Raw genomic sequence first — 12,706 nt, 5'->3', positions numbered from 1 at the left:
CTGCTGTTAATATCTGTTATATGGCAATAGGCCTGCCCGGTGTTGGTACCTTGTCAACGCGGGCCATTGGCAATAGTGCCCAGTGGTGTAACATTGTACTGATCTCTGTTACCAACTGGTAGAGCTTCACATTTGACAATAAACCTGCTCGATTGATTTCAAACCTTGCCTGCATCTGTCGTTTCCGGGGCCTCTCAGAGATCTCTTGTGTTGACCCAAGTGCACGGGGTCTAACACTCTAGATAAAGGGAGTACCGATTGTTACGCACGCAGCCGAGAGTTTAACAACGGAGTAGAGGTCCTGTCAGGAGCGCGCCAGGACAACCCTGACCAGACGACGCTGACACTGACAGTCCAGACCACCGAAGGTACCGAGGTATGAAAACACCGAGGTATGACAACCCACAGAAAAATCAGATGGGGACCACACAAGTGAAAAACAAAAAAAACTCTTCCCAAAACCCCAACCCCCACTGAGGTGGCCCCCAACTGAGATACCTCACTCCTCTGGCGCTCCATGAGATGAGGGAAAGGGACAGGGAGGATTGAGGTTCAGGGCTTCCCATAAGCTGGATTTGCTTTTCTGAGGAATGTTATGGACCCCCTTAGGTTCTAAGGTGGCGACACAAATAAGGGGTTCAGTGTGTGTGAGAGGGTTGCCAATGAGTGGGATAGGAATGGGGGTGCAGGATCTGGGAGGGAGGTGGGGGTCGGATGGAAGAGAGGTTGCGAGGTCTGGGTTGGAGTAGGGTGTCTGGCTGGGGGAGGGAGCAGGAGTGGACATAGGTAGGGTGTCTGGCTAGGAGGGAGGGTACAAGGAGAGGACTTGGAGAGGGGTTGGACCTCCCTGGTCTGGGGACCAAGGGAGGTAATTTCAGGCCTCCTTCTGCTGTTCCCTCCCCACTAGGCTTCTTTGCACCTCCCTCCCCTGAAACCCAGCTGAGCTGCCCACCCCCTCTGGTTCCCTGTCTCTCCCCCAAAGGCCACCCTGCACAACCCAGCAGAGCTGAGCACCAGTTCCCTGCACCCTCCCTCTAGCCCAGCTGAGCTTCCCTGTTCCCTGCCTCCTCCCATCCCCTCAGCCCAGTTGAGCTCCACAATGGTTCCCTGCCTTCCTTCCCCACAACACAGATGAGCACCATTACCCTGTTCCTCCCTACAAACTCTGTAGACCTGCTGAGACCAGCGCTGATTCCCTGCCCCTTCTCCCCCCCCCCTTGAAATCACCCCCTGGATTCCCAGCACTTCCCCCCTCCCGCAGCCCAGCTGAGCCCCGCACCCGGCACCTCTCCCCTCCTGCAGCCCAACTGAGCTCCACTGCCAGGCACCTCCCACCCTCCGCAGCCCAGCTGCACTCCACTGCCCAGCATCTCTCCCCCCCCCCTGCCCACAGCCCAGCACCCAGTTCCCAGAATCTCCTGCCTCCCGCAACCCAGCTGAGCTCCCAGTCCCTGCCCAGCCCCTACCTCCTGGAGGGGGAGGGGAAACAGTAGTGCATACCCAGTATAGGCTGCAGCAGCTGTTTTGGGGACTTTTTCAGTGTTTATAGGGACACTGGGGCTATATCTACATCATAGCCTCTTACGCAAAAATATGCAAATTAGGCAAAGCGTGGAATATCCCCACACCTCATTTGCATAATTAATTAGGCTCTGGTTTTGCACAAGAGGCTTTTGTGCAAAAAAACCCCTTCCGCTTTTTTTCACCCTAGGCCCTGCCTCTTCAGGGAGCATCCAAGCATGAATTCTCTCACCCACCCACCCCCGACATTGTGTAGCCCAAGGGCCAGTGTGTTTCAGCAGCAGCCCTGGGAACTACAAAGTTGTGGACTACAAACTGCAGCATATTGGGAGAACTTCCTGGTTCCTGCCAGGACGTGCCCTCTGCCTCCAGCAGGGTCTCAGCAAGGACTGTGCTAGAAGCAGCACACAGGCTGCATGCTGAGAGAAGGGGCTGCTGAACTGTTTTCCTGTTCTATGTTTTTTACAGAATAAAGCCTGTTCCTGGTGATTTGTTGGAGTGGGTCTGGTCTGAGGTGCACTCACACATACACAACACAGAGCACACCAAGCAGCCTCAGGCCTAGCCTCCCTCCCCACCCCCACAGTGGTGTAAGAAGTCACAAGCTTCCCCTATGCTGAATAACCTCACACTGGGATAGCCAACAGGAGGGGTTACACTTGCTAAGGGGACTGCAGAAGCTTTCAGCACCCCACATTGTGGGGGTCAAGAGATTGCCACCCTCATTTCTGTGCTGCTTTCAGAGCTGAACTCTGAAGGCAGCAACTGCAGAGCTTCCTGAAGCCATAGGAGGTTCCCAGAGGTGGGTCTAACACCTCCCCCCTACAAGCAGCTTTGCAGGGGATGGACAAATTCTGTCCCTCCCCAGCCCAGCTGGAGCTAAGAGCTTCCTTTGCTGGGGCACTCCTAGGAATAACAGGACATCAGATTTCATGGGGAAGGGCTTGTTTCACCATCTATGACACTTTTTTCACAGCTGTGGAATGGGTAGGGTCCTACATACAAGTGTTCCAATGTCAAGTAACAGGAAAAAGCCAAACTGCACCAGGAAGGCTTAAATCAGACAAACTTCCAAGTATAAGTTGTGCATTTGTTCAAAACACTATTATTTACCAGTTATTAGACAGATTTCCTATTAGTCATCCAGTGAGTATGCTATGACCTCTAACATACAAAGGCCAATCGAAAAACTGTCAGCAAAATAAACTGTGCTTGTCTGGGCAATAATAATTGAATCTGCATAAAAGAAAGAAGATAATCCACTTCCTAGCCACACTCTGCTCTCTTCAATAATACAACAGGCTGTGACCATTATAATTCAAAGTCTGAAAATGATTGTCAGCAGATCCCTGTGTGCTATAAACAAAGATCTTGTGCATTTTCCTGCCAACAATAGCACAACTGATAAAATGCAGGATTAGGGCAAGAGTATGTTGGACCAGATGGCCTTTTTGCTGCTCCTAAATAAATTCATGCTAACATTTTAAGATACTTGCCATACAATCAGTCTTCATATCTGGCAAAATGTATATATGGTCTTGAAGAAGACGCAAACTGTATGTTTTGTGGATATAAGCTGGTGTAGCCAAAGTCAAATCATTTACATTCTGTAGGAGAAGGGCTGAGCCATCATTAAATATTTTGGGAAATTTCACCCTATTGAGGCTCCTCAGCCCAAATTGTGTAAAGCAATTCTGTGAATGCATGAAGTCCTTATTAGTGTAAGAGAGTTTTTTCCCTTTCAGCTGTTTGGCCATACTGGGTCAGACCAAAGATACTGCTAGCCCTGTATCCTGTCTTCTGATTGTGGCCAGTGCCAAGTGCCCCAGAGGGAATCAATGGAACAGAAAATCATCAAGTGATCTCTCCCATGTCTCCTATTCCCAGTCCTAACAAAGGGTATGTCTACACTAGCCCCCTAGTTCGAACTAGGGAGGCTAATGTAGGCATTTGAAGTTGCAAATGAAGCCTGGGATTTAAATATCCCGGGCTTTATTTGCATCTTCCCATCCAGGCGCCATTTTTAAATCCCCCTAGTCTGAACTAACTGTCTGCTGCTACACGCTGCAGTCAAACGTTAACTCGAACTAAGTCCTTAGCATTCAAGATGCCAGTGTGCCAGGGATTTATAAAGAGGAGAGATATTTTCTTACTCTGTTTCCCTTCTTAAAGATTCCAAACATTCTGTTTGCTTTTTTGACTGGTGCTGCACATTAGTCAGACATTTTGTGTTATCAGTGTCTAAGCCTGGGTCTGTGTGCATCCATTTGCATAGCTTCTCTCAACCACTGCAGTAACAAGCCTTGCAGCAATCCTGCAGTTTATTATATGATAGATAAGCATATGTCCTTAAAATCATGATCTGACTTTTTTGCAGTCTAAACAGTTTGAATGAACAGTGGCAGCTTCTCCTCTTTTGCTTATGTAACCTTTGTTTTTGGACAGGATTCGTTTGATAAACATCAGGTGAAAGTCTTTTTTTTATTTTAATATGCTATCACCAAAAGAAAATATTTGGAAATACAACCCCTCTGTTAACAAAACATCATTGTTAATCTCAAGAAGTAATTTTAAATGTCTTTGTTGGGCATTTGAATGAAGGTCATGTGAATCAATCCTTACAAAAAACTGGTTAGTACTTGTGTAGTATTTAGATTCTTTCAATGAACTCATCTGTTAAGAATTTCCTAGTTTACAGTGAAACACTTTTCCTATGACCTAGTTTTTACTGGAGTAAATGACAGACAATTAAGTATATGATTCTCACAGGTATAGCTACTGCTTCATATAAGAAACAACTCTGTGCATCTGCATATGGACAGCAAAAACTCTGGTGCCTCCGTTTCTTGAACTGAAAAGCAGAGCAGGTCATAGTGCAGATGATCTTTATACAAGAGCTGAGTTTGGCCTCAAATGATGAGACCTTATAACATTTTAATTTGCCAATATAACTGCAAGGTATTTTTCCTATTCATGTACTTTTTTTTTCATTTTGCTCAACTATTTGCTTCATATCCTGTGGCAGGGTAAGTTACACAGTAGGGCAAACAGGATAGTAAATATGCCGGTGTGCCTCACAACAGAGTATAGAAGACAAACAGTGGTAAATAAACAACTGTTTGAGAACACATCCTGGTTGATTCTTTCAAAGAATTCTAATAACATAAAAACGGCCATACTGGGTCAGACCAAAGGTCCATCTAGCCCAATATCTTGTCTGCTGACAGTGGCAAATATCAGATGCCCTAGAGGATGGGAACATAAAAGGTAATCATCACATGATCCCTTCCTGTCAAACCACAGTTAATAGTTCCTCAGTTTAACATTTGAAGTTTTTTCAGAACTCTTGGGTGAATGCCATCTGGTCCCGGAGACTTGTTACTGTTAAGTTTATCAATTTGTTCCAAAACCTCTTCTAATGACACCTCAATCTGGGACAATTCCTCAGATTTTTCACATAAAAAGAATGGCTTAGGTTTGGGGAATCTCCCCAATATCCTCAGCTGTGAAGACTGAAGCAAAGAATTCATTTTGCTTCTCTGCAATTACTTTATCATCTTTGAGTGCTCCTTTAGCATCTCAATCATCCAACAGCCCCACTAGTTGTTTAGCTAGTTTCCTGCTTCTGATGTATTTAAAAAACATTTTACTATTACTTTTTGAGTTTTTGGCTAGCTGTTCTTCAAACTCCTTTTTGGCTTTTCTTATTATATATTTACATTAATTTGACAACATTTATGCTCCTTTCTATTTTGCTCACTAGGATTTGACTTCCATTTTTTAAAAGATGTATTTTAATCTCTGTCAAGGCTGTTCCCCACTCTGGCATAACGAATGCAGAAGTGGGGGCCTGCAAGAGCATTCCAAAACCTTGTCTCTACAGGCAAAAATTCCCCCCAAAATCCTAATACCCAGATTTTGGGGAATCCGTTGCCACCATCAAGTGCTTTTGAATCCACAAATGGGCTGGACACTTGAAACCAACCTTAGGGGTACCTCAAGCTCTTTTTCCCCAAAAGAGCTTGAAACAAAAAAGAGAAAAACAAGCTGCAGTCTGTGGTAGCGGACCCTTCAGTCACACATGCACATATACAGAGACAAAACTTCCAGGACACAAAGATCAACCAATGCCAGTTAATTAAAAAAAATAAAGAAACAAACTTTATTATCAAAACAAAGCTGCAGTTGCAAGCATAGTAAAGTGGCTAGATGGAGAGAGCCACCAACTGATATAGATCAGTGGTTCCCAAATTTTTTGGCATCACGCCCCCTTTTTGATTTTTGAGAAACCCTCACGCCTCCCTCCCCCCCAATAACAGCAAAACTTGTTGAGAAAAAAAAAGGAACTGACTGGGGCTGAAAAACAAAACTTAGGGTGGTGGGATTAAGGGGGGGCTGGGTCACCTTGCACCCCTCCTGAAACCCATGATATAGATGCTCAGGGAAACCCCCTGGGCTAAAACTTAGTTATAAAGGAAAAAAAACACAATTAACAGCTCAGACATTATTTCCAAATCCCAAAACAAGGAAAGCAAAAAATCCTGACGGACTATCTAAACTTTTCCCTACTTAAGAAGTCCGTCCTTGGAGAGAGAAGTGTCTCCCATCTCCCTCAGTCACGGAAGAAAACTGCTTTGCCTCTCAAACACAGAAGAGAGAGATAAAGCCCTCTCTTCCAGTTTGGAATTCCTGCCTGCATTGTTATTGGCTGACGCCCCCATACCTGGATAGATACAGGAGGCATTAATTAATCCCTTAGTCACTAGTTCCTGGTCAGCATTCCTGATTATGACAATCTCTCGCTGCTTCTTTTACTTGTGGTGGCACTTTTTTGGTTCTCTTACTGTGTTTTTTAATTTGGGGAATACATTTAAGTTGACTTCTATTATGGTGTCTTTGAAAGTTTCCACGCAGCTTGCAGAGATTTTACATTTGTTACTGTACCTTTTAATTTCTGTTTAACTAACTTCCTCATTTTCGTGTAGTTCCCCTTTCTAAAATTAAATGCCACAGAGTTGGACTGTGGAGGTGTTTTTCCTACCCTAGAGCTGTTAAATTTTATTACATAATGGTCACTATTTCCAAGTGGTCCAGTTATATTTACCTCTTGAACCAGATCCTGTACTCCATCCACTTAGCACTAAATCAAGAATAACCTCTCCCTTTATGGGTTCTCAACAAGATTCTCTAACAAGCACTCATTTAAGGTATCAAGACATTTTATCTCTGCATCCCATCCTGAGGTGACGTGTACCTAGTCAATATGGGGATAGTTGAAATCCCCCACTATTATTGAGTTTTTTATTTTGATAGCCCTTCTAATCTCCATTGGTATTTCACACTCACTATCACTATCCTGTTCAGGTGGTTGATAATATGTCCCTACTGCTATATTCTTATTATTGGAGCATGGAATTACTATGCATAGAAATTCTGTGGAACATTTTGGATCATTTAAGATTTTTACTTCATTTGATTCTAAGTTTTCTTTCACATATAGTACCACTCCCCCACCAACACGACCTGTTCTGTCTTTCCAATATATTTTGTATCCTGGTATTACTGTGTCCCATTGATTGTCCTCATTCCACCAAGTTTCTGTGATGCCTATTATATCAATGTCCCCCTTTAATACAAGGCCCTCTAATTCACTCATCTAATTATTTAGACTTCTAGCATTTGTGTGCTGTCTCTGTCCGATCCATGTGCTCCTCCACACCCAGCGGCTTTCCTCCAGAAAATAGCTGAATACCTATTACTGTAATAGCTGAATTATTAATTATTTAAAGAGGAACTTGAATCAAAAATAGTTTTGTTTTTCAAAGCTGTCATTTAATTTATGAACATTGATCAGCAGTCCTAGCTTACTCAGAACAGATTTGTAACACCCGTTCCAGAAAACTAGCATTGATGTGTCCCAGGCATGTTCACAGATGTAAATGCTACCTTCTGCTCCTCAAGGACACTACTACTCAAGCCACTCTGCTACCAGGCAGCTGTCCCTTCCAGTAAAGCACTTAGCTGCTTCCTTCCCACTAGTTTTTCTGTAAGGAAAGAGTCTGCTACTATAAAGAGCTTTCTAGAAAAGGTTTAGAAATTATGATGTATGAAGGCTAAAAAACCAAATCAAAACAACGCCTGAAAGGAGATGTTATAACACTCTTTAAATATATGAAGCACTGATATAAAGAGGATGATGATCAGTTATTCTCCATGTTCACTGGAGGTAGGACATGAAACAGTGGCCTTCTTCTTCAGTAAGAGATAGATTAGATATTAGGGAAATCTTTCTAACTGTTAAATACTAAAGTAGTTACCAAGGAAAGTTGTGGAATCCCATTGGAAGTTTTTTGAGGATGGGTAAATACCTGTTGAGGATGGTCTAAAATAGATTCATTTCAGTGTGGCAGGTTAGATCAGATGATCATTTGAGGTCCCATGCAGCCCTACATTTATTTGATGTAGAGCTCCTACTTTGGCTTTCATCAGATTCTTTGCAGAGCCAGGATAAGATCTTTTCTACTGTCTTCTCCCAATCCAGTGACACCCCTTCTCTTCCTCCAAGCTTGTTACTGAACAAACCCTCTCGCTCTTCTCCAGATCTGGATTCTTTGCAAAATTGGCAGCTGTGTATACACATAAGAATCCGGCTAAAGTATCACTGGTAGTCTTGGTTTCTAGACAGCAACACTAAACCTACTTTAATTTGCTTCTTCAAAAGCAGCAGCAATATTTATTTCCGAGTTTAAAACAAGTGTGAATGTGTTTGACCACTGGGCGCAAAACAGGATAACACTGTCCTCAGGATGATCTGGCTGGTAGTGCAGGCAGCCACAGGACATTTTTCACCAACCCGTCTGCAGCTGTATCACTTCTCTCATTGGAATGCTTCTTCAAATAATGTTGTACTGTATTTCTGATATATTTCCTTTCACCTTAATGAAACAGGAGGCTGAAGAAATCTCTCCTCCTAGCTCTTTTGTCAGATCTCAATCAACTTGTTCAGCTGAGCATTTGATTTTTTTTAAATTATCATTGCAATAAGAAAAGCCGTAGATGATAACTCCATGGGTGCTCCAGAGCTGGAGCACTCTTGAAAAAAATAGTGGGTGCTCAGCACCTGCCAGCAGCCCTGCCAATCAGCTCCTCTCCCTCCTTCCCAGAACTTCCCACCCAACTTGATCAGCTGTTCACTGGTGTGCAGGAGATACTGGAGGAGATTGGAAGGAGCAGGAATGGGGCACACTTGGGGGAGGAGGAAGGAAGAGGCAGGATGGAACAGAGAGCTTGGAGGAAGGGGTGGAGTGGAGGCAGTACCTGGGTCAAAGTGAAGGATTGTGAACCCCCTAAGAACTCACAAAGTCAGTGCCTGTGAGCAAAGTGATTCAAGGATTACTTTTAGAGGCTGACTTGATATGAAGACCTAATTTGGTAATACTCTACAACAACTGTGCCTAGAGAAAACAAAATGAAGAACTGCAGAAAATCCCCAGTATTCATAATAGTCAATTACTGTTCATTTCAAATGACATCAGCAAAATAGATGTGAATGCTGGGAGAAATGAACTGTAGTCAAATAACATGAAATGATGTGCACTGGGTATATTTTTGGCTCTCATCATTGCATCTCTCATTCTATTTTTAGAAGTATATCATTCTTCATAAGTGTTCCCTGGCTTCAAATGTTTGATTTTCCTGAGAACATTTTTTCCTTCTACTCCATATATTTTCTGATTCCCATTACCATTCAGTGCATTTATTAGGATGCTCTTTAACTTGGTTTATAGATTTGAGACCAATTGGTCTGACTTCTCCCCTCAGAGAGTTTCACACACAAAGAAATGCTCATAAATAGGCCTGGCAGGATTGGATTTTCATCTCCACAGCTATGCCCCCATTAAATTAGAATCACCCATGTCCTATTAACTATGCAAAAATGAGCACCACAAATTATACATGTATAAACACTGTCATTCCTTTGAAAAAGATTCATTGAAAATTATGTATTAAGACTTTTCTTTAAGTGCATAGCTTCAATTGCACACACACAAAATAAAAAATGACTGCTTAGGAAGAGGAAATTCTGGGAGTTATAGTGGATCACAAAATGAGTTAACAATGTTACACTGTTGCAAAACAAGCAAATATAATTCTGGGATGTATTAGCAGGAATATTGTAAGTAAGATATGAGAAGTAATTTTTGTACCATACTTCAAACCCATTAGGATCAGATGGAATATTGTGCCCAGTTCTGGGTGCTACATTTCAGGAATGATGAGAACAAATTGGAGAAAGTCCAGAGGAGAGCAACAAAAATTATTTAAGATTTAGAAAATATTATCTATGGGGAAAGATTGAAAAATTTGGGTTTGTTTACTTTGGAGAAGAGAAGACTTGGCAGGGACATAACAGTTTTTAAGTATATAAAAGGTTGTTATGAAGATGAGGATGATCTCTGAGGATAGGACAAGAAACAACAGGTTTAAATTATAGCAAGGGAGGTTTAGGCTGGACATTAGGAAAAGCTACATAACTGTCACGGTAGTTAAGCACTGGAACAAATTGCCTAGGGACGTTGTGGAATCTGCATCATTGGAGATTTAAGAGCAGGTTAAATAAACATCTGTCACGGATGGTCTAGTTATTAATTTAGTCCTGCCTTGAATGTAGGAGACTGGACTAAGTGACCTACTGAGATCCTTACAGGCCTACACTTTTGTGATTCATGCTGTGGCTGATTACATTGTCTTACAACTAGGGATGGCCCGAGCAATTTTGGCACCCCGGGCCTGGGCGCGTGGCACCGCCGCTGGGCGCAGGGCGTATGTGTGGGCCCGCCCATGGTGTGCATGGCACATGCGCTGCCCAGCCCGGCCCGGCCACCGCTGCTGGTGTGCAGTGCCTGGCTGTGCAGGGCCCCGCAGCTGTTGGGGGAAGGGCGCTGCTGGCTGGCGCCACAGGGGGCCGGCGCTGTGGGAGCCGGCGCTCTGGGAGCCGGGTGCACAGCGCCTGATGGCAGCTATAAGGGATGCTGCATGCCCCTTACAGCTACCATCAGGCGCCCCCCATCAGTTGGCGCCCTGGGCAGCTGTCTGGCTCGCCCACCCCTTAGTCTGGCCTTGCTTATGACCTTGGTCTTTTATCCACATCTAGCAATCATATTGAATCATGGCTGCACTGCATCGAAGGACAGCTGATTCCCAGCTCACACCTAGTCCCAGGTGGGCATCACGTCATTGGATAGCAGGGGTGAGCCAGGCACACAGCTCCAAAAGGTGGCCTTCTGCATGCGGAAGTTTTGAAGCCACTACCGGTCATCCCACTGCTCCTTGACCAGCTGGTCCCATCAGTCGGAACTGGGGTCCAGCCTCCAGAAACACCTCTCCATTGTGGGTTGCAGTTGCAAGGGTGTTGCTCCCACAGACAGTGCGAGGGTCCCAAGAATGAGCTCAGGGTCGAGCTCAGTCAGGACCAGGAAGGCAGCTGGCACAAAGTGCTGCAGAAACTGCAGCATGGCCGTGTGGGGCCATCACATGCCCGGGGAAGCTCTGGCTCCATGGCACAAAGAAAAAAGCTGTGGTGTCCCAAAAAGCTGGGCAATCAAAGCAGGCACTGTGAGAGCTTTGCTGTCCCTCGAAGAGGTAGGCAAACATGCAGCAGAAGCAGAGACACGGCGGTCCAGGGGGTCCCTTTAAGGCTTCTAGCACCAGCACTTGGAAGCAACTTGTGACCTAAAACCCTGCCTGAAGTGGTTCCGGGTGGCCTTATATGCGAGAGAACATCCGCACTGATTAGACGCTATCTTTCAAAAAAAACAGCTCGCTTTTGATGCATTTGGCCAGATCTCATCTGGAAAAGCTTCTTCCGAAAGAAGCCTGTAGTCTAGATGTAGCCTGGCAGATGGTTTGACAGCAGGATCCAGACTCCAAGGAAAAAGTCTTGAGGATCAGTGGCTTAAATCACAACTGAGCATCCATGGAGAATGTGCAAAGGGTCAGCATCGATATGAGAAAGTGGGGTGAAAGGGCAGAATGAGAAGAGTGAAAGACCTGTTAGTTGAGACTACTTAAGGTAGACTGCTGAGACTAATGAAAATGAGAGCATGATATTTCTTTACTAGTCTCTGCTTTTGAACTCCCCTTGGTTAACCCATGAATAGCATTACAGTCTTCAGGAGAGAAATGTCACTCCAGCTCTCTAGTTATATAAGAATGGATTGGTCTGAGGGAAAAGCCATGGAAGAACTATTATATTTTTATATAAAAAGTTACTACCCCCTTTTTATGTCAGCGGTCTCTCAGTTCTAGTCCTTAACCCCAGCTGTACCAATCTAGAGCTGCACTTGATGAGAAAATCTTGCTCAGCCCCAGGCTGGAGGATGCCCAATGTGAATGGAATTTTGGAAGAACTTAACTATAAAGCTCTAGCAAGTTTCTATTGAGCAAATGAGACCTGTGATGATTTTATCAAAGGCTTATGACATGGGCTGGTTATCTGTGATTTTCATGACCTAGTAACTGGACTACCAAAGCACTTACCACAAGCTAGCCCAGCCCCTTTGCTGCCTAGTGGTCTGTACACAGAACTGGAAGATAGGAAATCATGAGTTCTAACCCCAGATGTGAAAGGGGTGAGATTCTGTGTTGCCTATCCAGGAGGGGAATCAAAGGTAGCTTTAGTTTAAGCCATCATAGCACCCTCCCATTCCCAGATTACTCTGGGTGTTGGAGAGGCCCAGGTATAACTTAGGCAGCCTTGATGACTGCCAAATTATAGCCGCTTCCTTGGGCTATCCTCTTGCTGAGAGGACACGTTATGGGGTTAAAGTGAGAGCAGAAGGACCACAACTCCTCTAAAATAGAGAGAAAATTTCCCTGGCCTGGTGCATTTATGGAAAGCTCTTTCTTCTCCTTGACTGGTGCAGTGAGAGTTTCCTCTCTTGGTTATGTTTGGTGGTTGAAAAAAATGAGTTGGAAAGTTTATCTTGCTGATGATGCTGGTCTCTCGTTTTGTTTTTAAAAACCCAAACCTCTAAAATCAGTCAGATATCACAATGATGTGTTCAGTATAATTTTTATAGAATAAAATATAATTCACTAAACAAAAAACAAAGTTAGGATATCTCTGAGAAGCTTCTGAATGTTTAGTATTTTAGCCATACAGAATCTTTGCTTTTAATTGCCA

Source organism: Pelodiscus sinensis, chromosome 4 (assembly GCF_052426305.1).
Source record: "Pelodiscus sinensis isolate ZL-2025 chromosome 4, ASM5242630v1, whole genome shotgun sequence".
Lineage (NCBI taxonomy): Eukaryota > Metazoa > Chordata > Testudines > Trionychidae > Pelodiscus > Pelodiscus sinensis.
Note: the sequence above shows the minus strand (reverse complement) of the source record.